The sequence below is a fragment of the Somniosus microcephalus genome, chromosome 1 (assembly GCF_052327205.1).
Source record: "Somniosus microcephalus isolate GS21.2 chromosome 1, FLI_Smic_1.0, whole genome shotgun sequence".
Lineage (NCBI taxonomy): Eukaryota > Metazoa > Chordata > Chondrichthyes > Squaliformes > Somniosidae > Somniosus > Somniosus microcephalus.
Window position 1 is genome coordinate 150684238 of NC_140987.1, and position 12452 is coordinate 150696689.

The window sequence follows — 12452 nt, forward strand, 5'->3', positions numbered from 1 at the left end:
CTGTTTATTACTTGCACCAGTCTGCTGCCTGTGCAAAATTTTTTCCACCTTTTCCTCAAACATCTCCACATGCTGCACTTTCTCAAAGTGATGGGGGCTGGAATGGCAGTCGCCCAAGTCGCATTGAAAAACACCACTGATGACTAAGAGGTTATACAGCGTGATTGGCCCTTTCCTTTAACAGATGGAAGCAGCCTGTGTGATTAAAGAGTGCCGTTTGGACTGTGCATGACCTTCTTTACCGCACTGCCGGTAGTGCGCCGCTCTCAGAGGTTAGCGCCCTAAGTTAGGAGTGGAACGCTTGATTTAGCGCTCCACTTCCCTCTTGGAGCACTAACAATAAATTTCGCGGGAGGCAAGAATGATTAGCGCCTGGTGCTAATTCTTCAACTTTTAAAGTTTTAGCACCCCAAATGGGGCTCTACCAAATTTCGCCCCCCAGGTGTCTTACTAATGGATATTTTTTGACATTTCAGCTTGGAGCCCTATCAAACATTTAGACGTAACTGACCCGTTGCAACTAAATCAGGAGATTTTTTTAAAAATCTGATTAATTCATAAGTTTATAGTGAAAAAGATAAAATTAATGGATGTATTTTCTAAAAATCTTGAAAAAATACTTTGCTGGATGTCAAAAATTATAGTCCTTTTGAATAGTTTTCAAAGAGGTACCTCTAACATATAGTGAATCCAGAATATGACTTCAAGGTAAATCAGGATAGTGTTGAGATACCGCGGCAAACGTGGGAGTCGAGACCAGAGTTGGTGAAACACAACTGCTTTAATCAACCTCATGGCAAAGAGAAACTGGAAAAGCCCGCGCAACCACTTAAATACTCCCCAGACAGGAAGTGCTCCCGGCAGCCTGTCCCTGCGGGAAACAAGTTGCTGGAGGAAAGGGCCCCCGGCTGGGGGCGTCTGCTTAAACTGTCCGTGCCGCCATGAGCGGATTATGTCCAGTGGTGGCGTGTCGCCACAGAGCTCCCCCCAGAATCCGCTTAGGAGGAGTGGACGAGTCGTGACGGTGGTCTAATGGTTCTGCCGGAGCGGCTCTGAGTGGTCGCCGGTCTAGTTGGCGGGACGGTCTCTAGTTGGAGGTCGGGCCACGGGGACCTGTTCCCCTGGTTCTGTGTGTGCTGGTTTGAGTCGGTCGATGGAGACTGTGTCGACACTGTCGCCGAGTCGCAGCTTGAAGACCTTGTCCCCGGTTTGTAGTACCTCGTACGGTCCGTCGTACGGGGGTCGCAGGGGTCCGCGGTGCGCGTCGTGTCGCACGAAGATGAAGCGTGCCTGCTGTAAGTTTGGCGGGACGTGAGGTGCGAGTTCGCCGTGTTGGTTGACCGGAAGTGGGGCGAACTGTTGAGCGGAAGAGAAAGAGTTGAGCTGCTGCTTTTCGGCCGACCAAGGCGTGGTAGCCTCCGGGAGGAATTCGCCTGGTACGCGCAGCGATTGTCCGTAGACTAACTCCGCTGCCGAGGACTGGAGGTCTTCCTTGACCGCGGTGCGTAGGCCTAGTAGCACCCACGGTAGGCGGTCAGTCCAGGTACTGTCCTGCAGGCCGGCACGGAGTGAGGCCTTGAGTGACCTGTGGAAGTGTTCACACAGCCCATTGGCCTGCGGGTGGTACGCCGTGGTTCGGTGGAGCGTCACCCCGAGGTTGCGTGCTGTAGCCGTCCAGAGTTCGGAGGTGAACTGGGCGCCTCTGTCGGAGGTTATGTCGGCTGGTACGCCGAACCTTGCGACCCAGGTGTTAACGAACGCCCTGGCGATGTCGGCTGTGGTGGTGGAGGTCAGCGGCACTGCCTCAGGCCAGCGTGTGTAGCGGTCGACCATCGTGAGGAGATAAGTTTGGCCTTGCGATGGCGGCAGAGGACCGACGATGTCGACGTGTACGTGGTCGAAGCGGCGGCTGGGTACCTCGAAGTCTCCCAGGGGTGCTTTTGTGTGCAGCTGTACCTTAGCCCGTTGGCAGGCGAGGCAGGAGGTGGCCCAAGTCCGAACATCTTTGCTGAGGCCGCGCCAGACGAAGCGCTGGGAGAGGAGTTTGACGGATGCGCGGGAACCCGGATGGGAGAGCCCGTGTAGCGCGTCGAAGATGCGGCTGCGCCAGGTTGCAGGGACGACCGGCCTGGGTTGGCCGAGTGAGACGTCGTAAGTGACTGCCGTGGCTTCGGGCCCGTGCGCGACCTTGGCTAGGCGTAGCCCTGGCAGGCTGGTAGCCGCCGAGAGGAGGTCTGGGTCCGTGAGCTGGGCCGCTGCTAGTTGCGCGTAGTCGACCGCGAGGTGATTCGCGCAGATGGTGGGACGGGAAAGGCAGTCGGCGACAATGTTGTCTCTACCGGAGACGTGCTGGATGTCCGTAGTAAACTCGGACACGGCCGCGAGCTGGCGTTGCTGCCTAGCGGACCAGGGTTCGGTGTGCTTGGCCATCGCGTATGTGAGCGGCTTGTGGTCCACGTACGCGGTGAAGGGGCAGCCCTCCAGGAGGAACCTGAAATGGCGGACCGACAGGTGGAGCGCGAGGAGCTCACGGTCGAAAGTAGAGTATTTGACCTCCGGGGGGCGCAGTTCGCGGCTGTAGAAGGCAAGTGGCTGCCACGCGCCATTGACCCACTGCTCGAACACGGCTCCGACCGCGTGGTCGGAGGCGTCGGTGGTGAGCGCGACCCGGGCATCGGCCATCGGGTGCGCGAGCAGGGTGGCGTCGGCGAGCACGTTTTTGGTGGCGTCGAAGGCGGCTGACGTGTCAGTGGTCCAGGCTACGGCCATCTTGCCGGATTTACCTCGGAGGGAGTCGTATAGGGGCTTCATGAGGGCTGCAGCTCTGGGAATGAACCTGTTGTAGAAGTTCACCATCCCGAGGAACTCCTGGAGGCCCTTGATGGTTTTGGGGCGGGGGAATTGCTGGACGGCCTGCACCTTGTTGGGCAGGGGGACGGCCCCAGCAGGGGTGATGTGGTGACCGAGAAAATCGATCTCGGCTAGGCCGAATTGGCACTTCGCCGGGCTGAGGATGAGCCCGTGTTGGGCTAGGCGCCCGAACAGGGTGCGAATGTGTTCGAGGTGTTCCTGTTGGGAGGAGCTGGCCACGAGAATGTCGTCTAGATAGACGAATAGGAAGTTCAGGTCCCGGAGGACTGAGTCCATAAGGCGCTGGGAAGCCTGGGCTGCATTCTTGAGGCCGAAGGGCATCCTCAGGAACTCGAACAGGCTGAATGGGGTGATGATGGCCGTTTTGGGGATGTCCGCGGGGTGTACGGGGACTTGGTGGTAACCGCGCACCAGGTCGACCTTGGAAAAGACAGTTCGTCCGGCCAGTCGGGCCGAGAAGTCCTGGATGTGCGGCACTGGGTATCGGTCGGGGGTGGTGGCGTCGTTGAGGCGGCGGTAGTCCCCGCAGGGGCGCCAGCCTCCGCCAGGCTTGGGGGCGATGTGGAGGGGCGAGGCCCAAGGGCTGCTGGAGCGGCGGATGATGCCGAGTTGCTCCATGGTGGTGAACTCGGCCCGCGCGATTTCCAGCTTGGCCGGGTTGAGTCTGCGGGCGTGGGCAGAAACCGGGGGGACGGTGGTGGGGATATAGTGCTCCACACCGTGTTTGGCGGCTTTGGCCGAAAAGGTCGGGTTAGTGAGGGCAGGAAACTCGGCTAGAAGTGCCGAGTAGTCGTCCGTGGCTCTGGCGAGGCAGTAGGTCGTCAGGCCGGCCGAACGGGCCGGGGTGAATGCGCCAGGGATGGGGGCCATAGTATTGATGTCGACGAGGCGGTGCCTCGGAATGTCGACAAGGAGGCCGTGGGCGCGTAGGAAGTCAGCGCCGATGAGTGCGCAGAGGACCCTGGCTGTGAGGAACTCCCAGCGGTAGCGGCGGCCTGCGAGGTCGAGCGTGACCATGCGGGTGCCGTATGTGCGGATGTCAGAGCCATTGGCTGCGGCCAGCGTGATACCCCGTGCGCCGCGTTGGATTTCGAGGGCGGAGGTGGGGGTGATGCTGTGCTGGGCCCCTGTGTCGTACAGAAATCGGCGGTTGGTGCTGTCGTCGGTGACGTACAGTAGAGGCCTCTTTTGCCCCGCGGCCATCGTGGGGGCCGGTGCGGGGGGGGGGGGTGGGGTTTGAAAGTGCACGGTGGCGTGCAGCGTTGGGCCCTAGTGCCAAAACGGGTGTGGTAGTAGCAGCGACCCGGAGTGGTAGGGCGGTCGGGCCTAGTGGGCCGGGGAGACCGCGTGGTCGTTGCCGTGAGGTCGGGCGCGACGTCGCGGGCGGTCTGCGCAGAGAGCAGCCGGTCGGCCTTTTCGGCTATCTCATTCAGGTCCGTGGAGCCAGACTCCACAATGGGCGGGCGGATGCTGGCGGGGAGCTGCCGAATGAAAAGCGTGCGAAAGAGGGCGCTGGGGTTTTTGTCGTCCGAGAGGGACAGCATGTGGGAAAGCAGATCCGATGGTGAAGTGTCACCAAGGCCAGGGAGGTCGAGGAGTTGGCAGTTGCGCTGGTAAGAGGACGCTTGAAATTTTTTAAGGAGCGCGGCCTTCAAATGTTCGTACTTGCCTTCCACTGGTGGATCCTGCAGCGCTGCCCAAACCTTGGGGACTGTGGCGTAGGTGAGAGAGGCGACGAGGTAGTCGTACTTCGTGGCGTCGACTGTTATGTTTTTCAGCCGGAATCTGGACTCGGCTTGAACGAACCAGGCCTCGGCCAGGTTCTCCCAAAAGTCCGGTAGTTTAACCGTGACTGCGTTTGTATCCGCCATGCTAGCTTAGGATTCGTCCTGAGCGTCGGGGTCACCAGTGTTGAGATACCGCGGCAAACGTGGGAGTCGAGACCAGAGTTGGTGAAACACAACTGCTTTAATCAACCTCATGGCAAAGAGAAACTGGAAAAGCCCGCGCAACCACTTACATACTCCCCAGACAGGAAGTGCTCCCGGCAGCCTGTCCCTGCGGGAAACAAGTTGCTGGAGGAAAGGGCCCCCGGCTGGGGGCGTCTGCTTAAACTGTCCGTGCCGCCGTGAGCGGATTATGTCCAGTGGTGGCGTGTCGCCACAATAGTACGATCAGAGGACATAAACTTAAATGAGTGAAAAGTAAATCCAAAAATGTTTTTGAAAAAATGTCTTTAATAACGGGTGGTAAACATTATTACAACCAAAGACATTAGGAACATTCAAAATGTGGCTGGATGAGTGAAAGTGCGAGATGCATGAGTTTCGGTTTTCTTGACTTTTTTCTTTAAGTTTCAACATCATTCAGTCAGAACAAATCTTAGAGAAGACAAGATAATGGTTGCATAAACATGGTTTGCATTCCTTTGAGTTTAGAGTGTCTAGGGGCTGTTACATAGATAAAGGAGAACCAGTGGATGTGGTGTATTTGGACTTTCAGAAGGCTTTCGATAAGGTCCCACATAAGAGATTAGCGTGCAAAATTAAGGCACATGGGATTGGGGGCAAGGTATTGACTTGGATAGAGAACTGGTTGGCGGACAGAAAGCAAAGAGTTGAAATAAACGGGTCGTTTTCCGAGTGGCAGGCAGTAACTAGTGGGGTACCGCAAGGATCGGTCCTAGGACCCCAGCTGTTCACAATATATATTAATGATCTGGACAAGGGAATTGGACGTAATATCTCCAAATTTGCAGACGACACAAAGCTGGGTGGGAGGGTATGCTGTGAGGAGGATGTCGTGAGACTCCAGTATGATTTGGACAGGTTGGGTGATTGGGCAGAAACATGGCAAATGCACTATAATGTGGATAAATGTGAGGTTATCCATTTTGGTGGCAAAAACAGGAAGGCAGATTATTATTTGAATGGCAATAGATTGGGAGAAGGGGAAGTGCAAAGAGACCTGGGTGTTATTGTGCACCAGTCGCTGAAGGTAAGCATGCAGGTGCAGCAGGCGGTTAAGAAGGCAAATGGTATGTTGGCCTTCGTAGCAAGAGGGTTCGAGTACAGGAACAAGGATGTCTTGCTACAGTTGTACAGGGCCTTGGTGAGGCCGCACCTTGAGTATTGTGTGCAGTTTTGGTCACCTTACCTGAGGAAGGACGTTCTTGCCATGGAGGGAGTGCAGCGAAGATTCACCAGGCTAATACCTGGGACGGCAGGAATGACGTATGAGGAGAGATTGTGTCGATTGGGCTTATACTCACTGGAGTTTAGAAGGTTGAGAGGGGATCTCATCGAAACCTATAAAATTCTGTCAGGTCTGGACAGACTAGATGCAGGAAGGATGTTTCTGATGGCCGGGGAGTCCAGAACCAGGGGTCATAGTCTAAGGATAAGGGGTAAGCCATTTAGGACTGAAATGAGGAGGAATTTCTTCACCCAGAGAGTGGTGAACCTGTGGAATTCTCTGCCACAGAGGGTGGTGGAGGCCAGTTCATTAAATATATTCAAGAAAGAATTGGATATATTAGGCTAAAGGGATCAAGGGATATGGGGAGAAGGCAGGGACAGGGTACTGAATTTGGATGATCAGCCATGATCTCATTGAATGGCGGAGCTGGCTCGAAGGGCCGAATGGCCTACTCCTGCTCCTATGTTTCGATATTATTACATCGTTAAATGGAACTACTTGTTACATCGTTATATGGAACTACTTTGGTTAGTGTATTTATATTGCTATGTGGCACACTGTGAAAGGGAGTGCGCAGTGCAAGGTGGGACATCTTGTATCACTCCGCACCATGCGGCAGCAACATCATAAAAGCAAGAATACAACTGAGTGAAAGTCGTAAACTAAAATGAGTTCAAAGTGTCTGTATTACATAGCAATAAGAACACAATGAGACACAACATGGTGGCAGCAGTATAAGTGAGTACAACTTGTGCCATACGAACTACGAATAAGACGAAAAGTGAATATATGAGCTGATCGTGTGTGCCGGTGTCTGCGGTGATTGAGCGTGAATCGTATGGGCAACTAAGATGGCAGCTGCCGCTGCACTGACTGCGCAAATGCAACCCCTCATGAACTGGGAAGCCGACGATATAGTAGAGGCATTCCGCAAGTTCAAACAGAAATGTGACCTTACATTCAAAAGCTTCCTGAAGGGTACTGCCAACGAGGAAAAGGTTAGTTACATTCTGTTGTGGACAGGAGAAAAAGGTCTAGATTTGTATAATAGCTGGAGTTTGACTGAAGAGGAAAAGGAAAACCCTGCGACAATCTTTGAGAAATTCAGCAACCACCTAGAGCCTAAATCCAATCACCGTATACACAGATACAAATTCCAGAGTCTAAGACAGGAACCCGGTGAAACAACTGATAATTTCCTGACAAGGCTGAGAAATTAAGCCAGCAAGTGTGCATTTAAGGAAATGGAGGAAAGGCTTGTGGACCAGCTGATATGGGGGTCAGCGCATGCAGAGGTACAAAAAGCCCTGATAGGGAAAGAAAAGCTATAGATACTGCGAGAGCTCATGAAGCAGCAAATGAGAATGCTGATTTCTCAAACGGCTGACATGCGGACGGCTTCTGAGACGGACAACAGAGTGGATACAGTGAGAGAAAAGTACAACACACAAAGACATGCACATGACAATGGGAGAAACATGTGCAGAAACTGTGGAAGACCGCATGATTATACAGACAGGAGGAAATGTCTAGCATATGGAACAAGCTGCAATGCATGAGGCAAACTAAACCACTGGGAAAAGAGGTGTAGAACGAAGAAAGAAGGAACATACATCAAAAACAAAGGCGGACAGCAGAACCAGAGAAAGAAACAAAATATCCATGCCATGGATGAACAGGATGATGATGATTATGGTCATGACAATGCACTAAACATCAAGACCATAAAGGTACAGCTTCACGAGATATCCAGAGCGGAAAATACTCCGAAGAGAGAATTGCACACCATCATCCAAATCGAAAAGAGGGTCAAAGGTCAGCCCACAACCATCAACTTAAAGTTGAAGCTGGACACAGGGGCTCAGAGCAACATTCTCCCATTGAGACTGTACCAGCAGATCTTTCCCGAAAACTTGAGGGAAGATGGCTACCCGAAAAATGGTTGTTTAAAGGCAAGTAATGTCACGCTGAGAGCATATGGGGGGAGTGAGATTAAACAACTCGGAATAACCTTTGTCAAAGGGACACATAAAAGAAAGAACATCAACTGCATGTTCTATGTCACCGACACTGAGGGGCCAGCGATCCTGGGATTAAACAGCTGCGAGAAGTTGAGATTGATCTTAGTGCATCACGAGCTGACGGAAACATCACTGAAGATAGACAGCAACACCCCGCTGGAGAATCGCCCACAAATCAAGAGTAAAAAAGACTTGATAGACATGTATCCGGAATGTTTCGATGATACAGTGGGATGTTTCGGAGATTTCCAATACCACATCACCATCGATCCAGAGGTAAAGCCCGTTATCCATGCTCCACGAAAAATACCCATCGAGCTGAAGACAAAGCTTGAAAGAGAGCTAAAGGAGATGGAAGAAAAGGGAGTGATCATAAAGGTCACTGAACCCACAGACTGGGTAAACTCAATTGTGGTACGAGAAAAGCTAAACAGGCGTCTCAGAATATGTTGGGACCCCAAAGACCTAAACCAGGCGATAAAGAGGGACCACTATCCCACCCCAACGCTAGAGGAGATTACGCCATCACTGGCAGGAGCCAAGGTTTTCTCAAAACTAGATGCCAGAAATGGATATTGGAACGTGAAGTTGGATGAGGAATCAACAACACTGACAACATTCAACACACCATTTGGGCATTACAAATTCCTGCGGCTACCATTCGGGTTAAAGGTCAGTCAAGATATCTTTCAACAGAAAGTAGATGAGATATACAGAGGCTGTGGAGGAGCTACAGGAATAGCTGATGATATTCAGATCTATGGAGCAGATGAAAGAGACCATGATATGCACCTGCATGAGGCCATGGTGCGTACCAGGAAGGCTGGCATCAAGTTAAATGCCGATAAGTGCATAGTTAAAGTCAAGGAATGCCAATTCTTCGGTATGATTTACACACCAGAAGGAGTCAAGCCAAGTCCTGAGAAGATTGCGGCGATTGCTGAAATGAAACCACCCAAAGATAAGAAAGATCTGAGGAGTTACCTCGGCTTGGTCCAATACATGAGTTCTTTCATCCCAAACATGTCGGAACATACATCAAATCTCAGAGGGCTAATGAAAGAAGACGCCGAATACCAGTGGTCTGAATCACATGAAAGGAATTTCAAACAACATAAAGAACTGTTGTGCAAAGAAACAAGTCTGTCATATTATGACAGAAGAAAACCAGTCACTCTACAAGTAGACGTTTCTACCAGAGGATTAGGAGCAGCTCTTGTGCAGGAAGGAAAGCCAATAGCTTTCGCATCAAAGGCCTTGACGTCAGCTGAGACGAGATACACCAACATAGAAAGAGAACTATTAGCAGTAGTGTATGGATGCGAGAAATTCCATACATACCTGTACGGAAGGCAGTTTACAATAGAGAGTGACCATCGTCCACTAGAACAGATCTACAAGAAGAATCTGTGCAAAGTGTAACGTCCGTGTGTAATTGAGACACGGACAGCAGAAGTTGGTTATAACAGGTGTTTACTGAATGGAGACAAAACTGGAACTACTATACAAAGTTACTGCACAGGCTTATATACAGGGGCGGTCACTACTGGTACCGCAGTATACAGGGGCTGCAGAATATAGTTCCTTCTTCAAGGTACATACACTACAATTCCTCCCCTTTTAGCTAAACAGTACATAACATTTGATTAATAATTAAATAACATATTTACAATTACAGTTGCTATATACATTAGCTGAAGTTAATCAATTTTAAATTCAGTCTTTGAGGAGGCTTCCTGATTCTGTCCGGATAACGCCTCTTTGGGGTATCAGGTTCTTCTGGCAAAGTTGATTCGGGATCAACGTCGTTGTTTGGTTCGTCTGCTTCCAATATCACCGATTCTGAGGTAGATGCAATTGGTACTTCGGTTTCATCACCAGGTGTATAGGATCGTGGTGTAGATTTGACGTTTTCCAGTGACTCTAGAATCTGGTCAGCATGGCGTCTTACAATGCTCTCTCCAACGTCCACGGTATACATTAGAGGTCCTTGCCGTGTGCAGATCGTTCCTGGCTGCCATTTCTCTGTGCGGTAGTCCCGGGCCAAAACTGGTTGACCTATCTTAAAACTCCTGGTTGGCCTTGCATTCATATTCTGAAACTGCCTGTTCTCCACATCTCTTCTGATGTTTGGCTTAACCAAATCCAAGTGGCATCTTAGTCTTCGATTGAAGAACATCATGGCTGGAGTTTGGTTGGTAACCGCATGTGTCGCATTCCGGTAGGCAAACAAGAAGTTATCCACCTTGTGTTGTAGGGGTATGTCTTCATTACACATTGCCTTGATAGCCTTCTTGAATGTTTGAACGAACCTCTCAGCCAATCCATTGGTGGCTGGATGATACGGGGCGGATGTGTAATGCTTAACACCATTGTTCTTTAAGAACCTCCGGAACTCTTCAGACACAAACTGTGGTCCATTGTCGGAGCAAATCTGTTCAGGCAGCCCATTTCTGGTGAATATGGTTCGTAAGACTGTGATAGTTTTTTCTGTGGTGGTTGAGGACATTTTTATTACCTCTGGCCACTTTGAATGTGCATCCACTGCAATTAAAAAGCAAAATCAACGTGTACCCTTTGCCATGGAGATGAGGGCCACTCCCATGGATGTAGAGGGGCTTGTGGTGGGGCGTTTTGGACCTTCTGGCATCCTGTACAGCTCTTGGTCATCTCTTCGATTTCTCTATCGATTCCCGGCCACCACACAAACGCTCTGGCTAAGTTCTTCATTTTTACCCCTCCCAGATGACCCTCATGAAGCTCATTGAGCACTCTATCCTTCAATTTGGGTGGAATTACTACTCTGGATCCACACATCAAGGTTCCTCGGCACACTGACAGCTATTCTCTTCTCGGCGAGAATGCTGGCAACAGTGGTTCGCCATGTGCTGGCCATCCCTTCACCGTTAAATCATAGACCCTGGAGAGTGTCGGGTCATTTCGTGTTTCCTTTTCTATGTTTGCATTCATCACAGGCAGACATTCGACTATGGTCGAGTGGAATATCTCCACAGGATCCACTGCAGGTGCTTCTTCCACCGTCGGCAATGGTAGGCACGACAATCCATCAGCATTCCCATGCTGTTTAGTTCCTTTGTACTCGATGTCATATTGGTGTGCCCCTAGGAAAAGGGACCACCTCTGTAGCCGTTGTGCTGTCATTATCGGGACGCCCTTCTTAGGGTTGAAAATGGAGAAAAGAGGTTGATGATCAGTTAGTAGAGTAAATTTCTGTCCGTGCAGGTAGTGATTGAACTTCTTCACCCCCCACACCAGGCTGAGGGCCTCTCTGTCAATCTGGGCGTAGTTACGCTCGGCTGCAGTTAACGAGCGTGACGCAAAAGCTATCGGCCTCTCTGAACCATCAAGGGATTTATGTGACAGTACCGCTCCAACGCCGTAGGGAGACGCATCACACGCCAGTCTTATCGGCAGTGATGGGTTGTAGTGAGCCAATACTTCTCTTGAAGTGATCAGGCCTTTACACTTCTGAAAGGCCCGCTTACATTCATCGCTCCATTTCCATGCTACTCCAGTTTGTAGCAGGGCGTTCAGTGGGTGCAGAATTGTGGACAAATTTGGCAAAAACTTATGGTAGTAATTCACCAATCCGAGGAATGACCTCAGTTGCGACACATTTTCAGGCGCTGGAGCCTTAACTACCGCTTCAATTTTGTCAGGGGACTTATGTAACCCCTCTTCATCAATCACGTGGCCACAAGACGATATTTGTTTCTTAAAAAACTCGCACTTGGGGCGATTGGCTCGTAGCCCATGTTCTCTTAGTCTAGTGAGCACCTGCTCTAGGTTGGCAAGGTGTTCACTGTCATTTTCACCCGTCACTAGGATGTCGTCCAAGTAACACTGAGTCCCCGGAATCCCTTGCAGGACTTGTTCCATCGCTCTTTGCCATATAGCCGGAGCTGATGCAACTCCGAATACCAGTCGATTATACTGGTAAAGACCTTTGTGAGTGTTTATCGTGAGATATTTCCTAGAGGATTCTTCAACCTCCATCTGCAAATATGCTTGCGCTAGGTCAATTTTTGTAAAACGTTTCCCTCCAGATAGTGAGGCGAAAATATCTTCTATCCTCGGAAGAGGATACTGTACTGTGTGAAGGACTGGATTCACAGTCACCTTGAAGTCCCCACAGATGCGAACCTTCCTTGGCTCCTCAGACTTATTGTTTAACGTTTTCTTCATGACAGGAATGATGGGTGTCGCCCACTCGCTCCAGTCTACCTTAGTTAACACGCCTGCATTCTCCAGATTCTCTAGCTCTGCCTCGACGGCTGGGCGAATTGCATACGGTACCGGTCTTGCTTTGAAAAAGTTGGGAATTGCATTCTCTTCTATTTT

General features: G+C 50.9%; 1 protein-coding gene across 2 annotated transcripts in view; it reads right to left on the reverse strand.

Moving 5' to 3' along the window:
* LOC147124410 (sorting nexin-24) overlaps positions 1 to 12452 on the reverse strand; it is a 291382-nt gene that overhangs the window by 9634 nt on the left and 269296 nt on the right. The window lies entirely within an intron of this gene.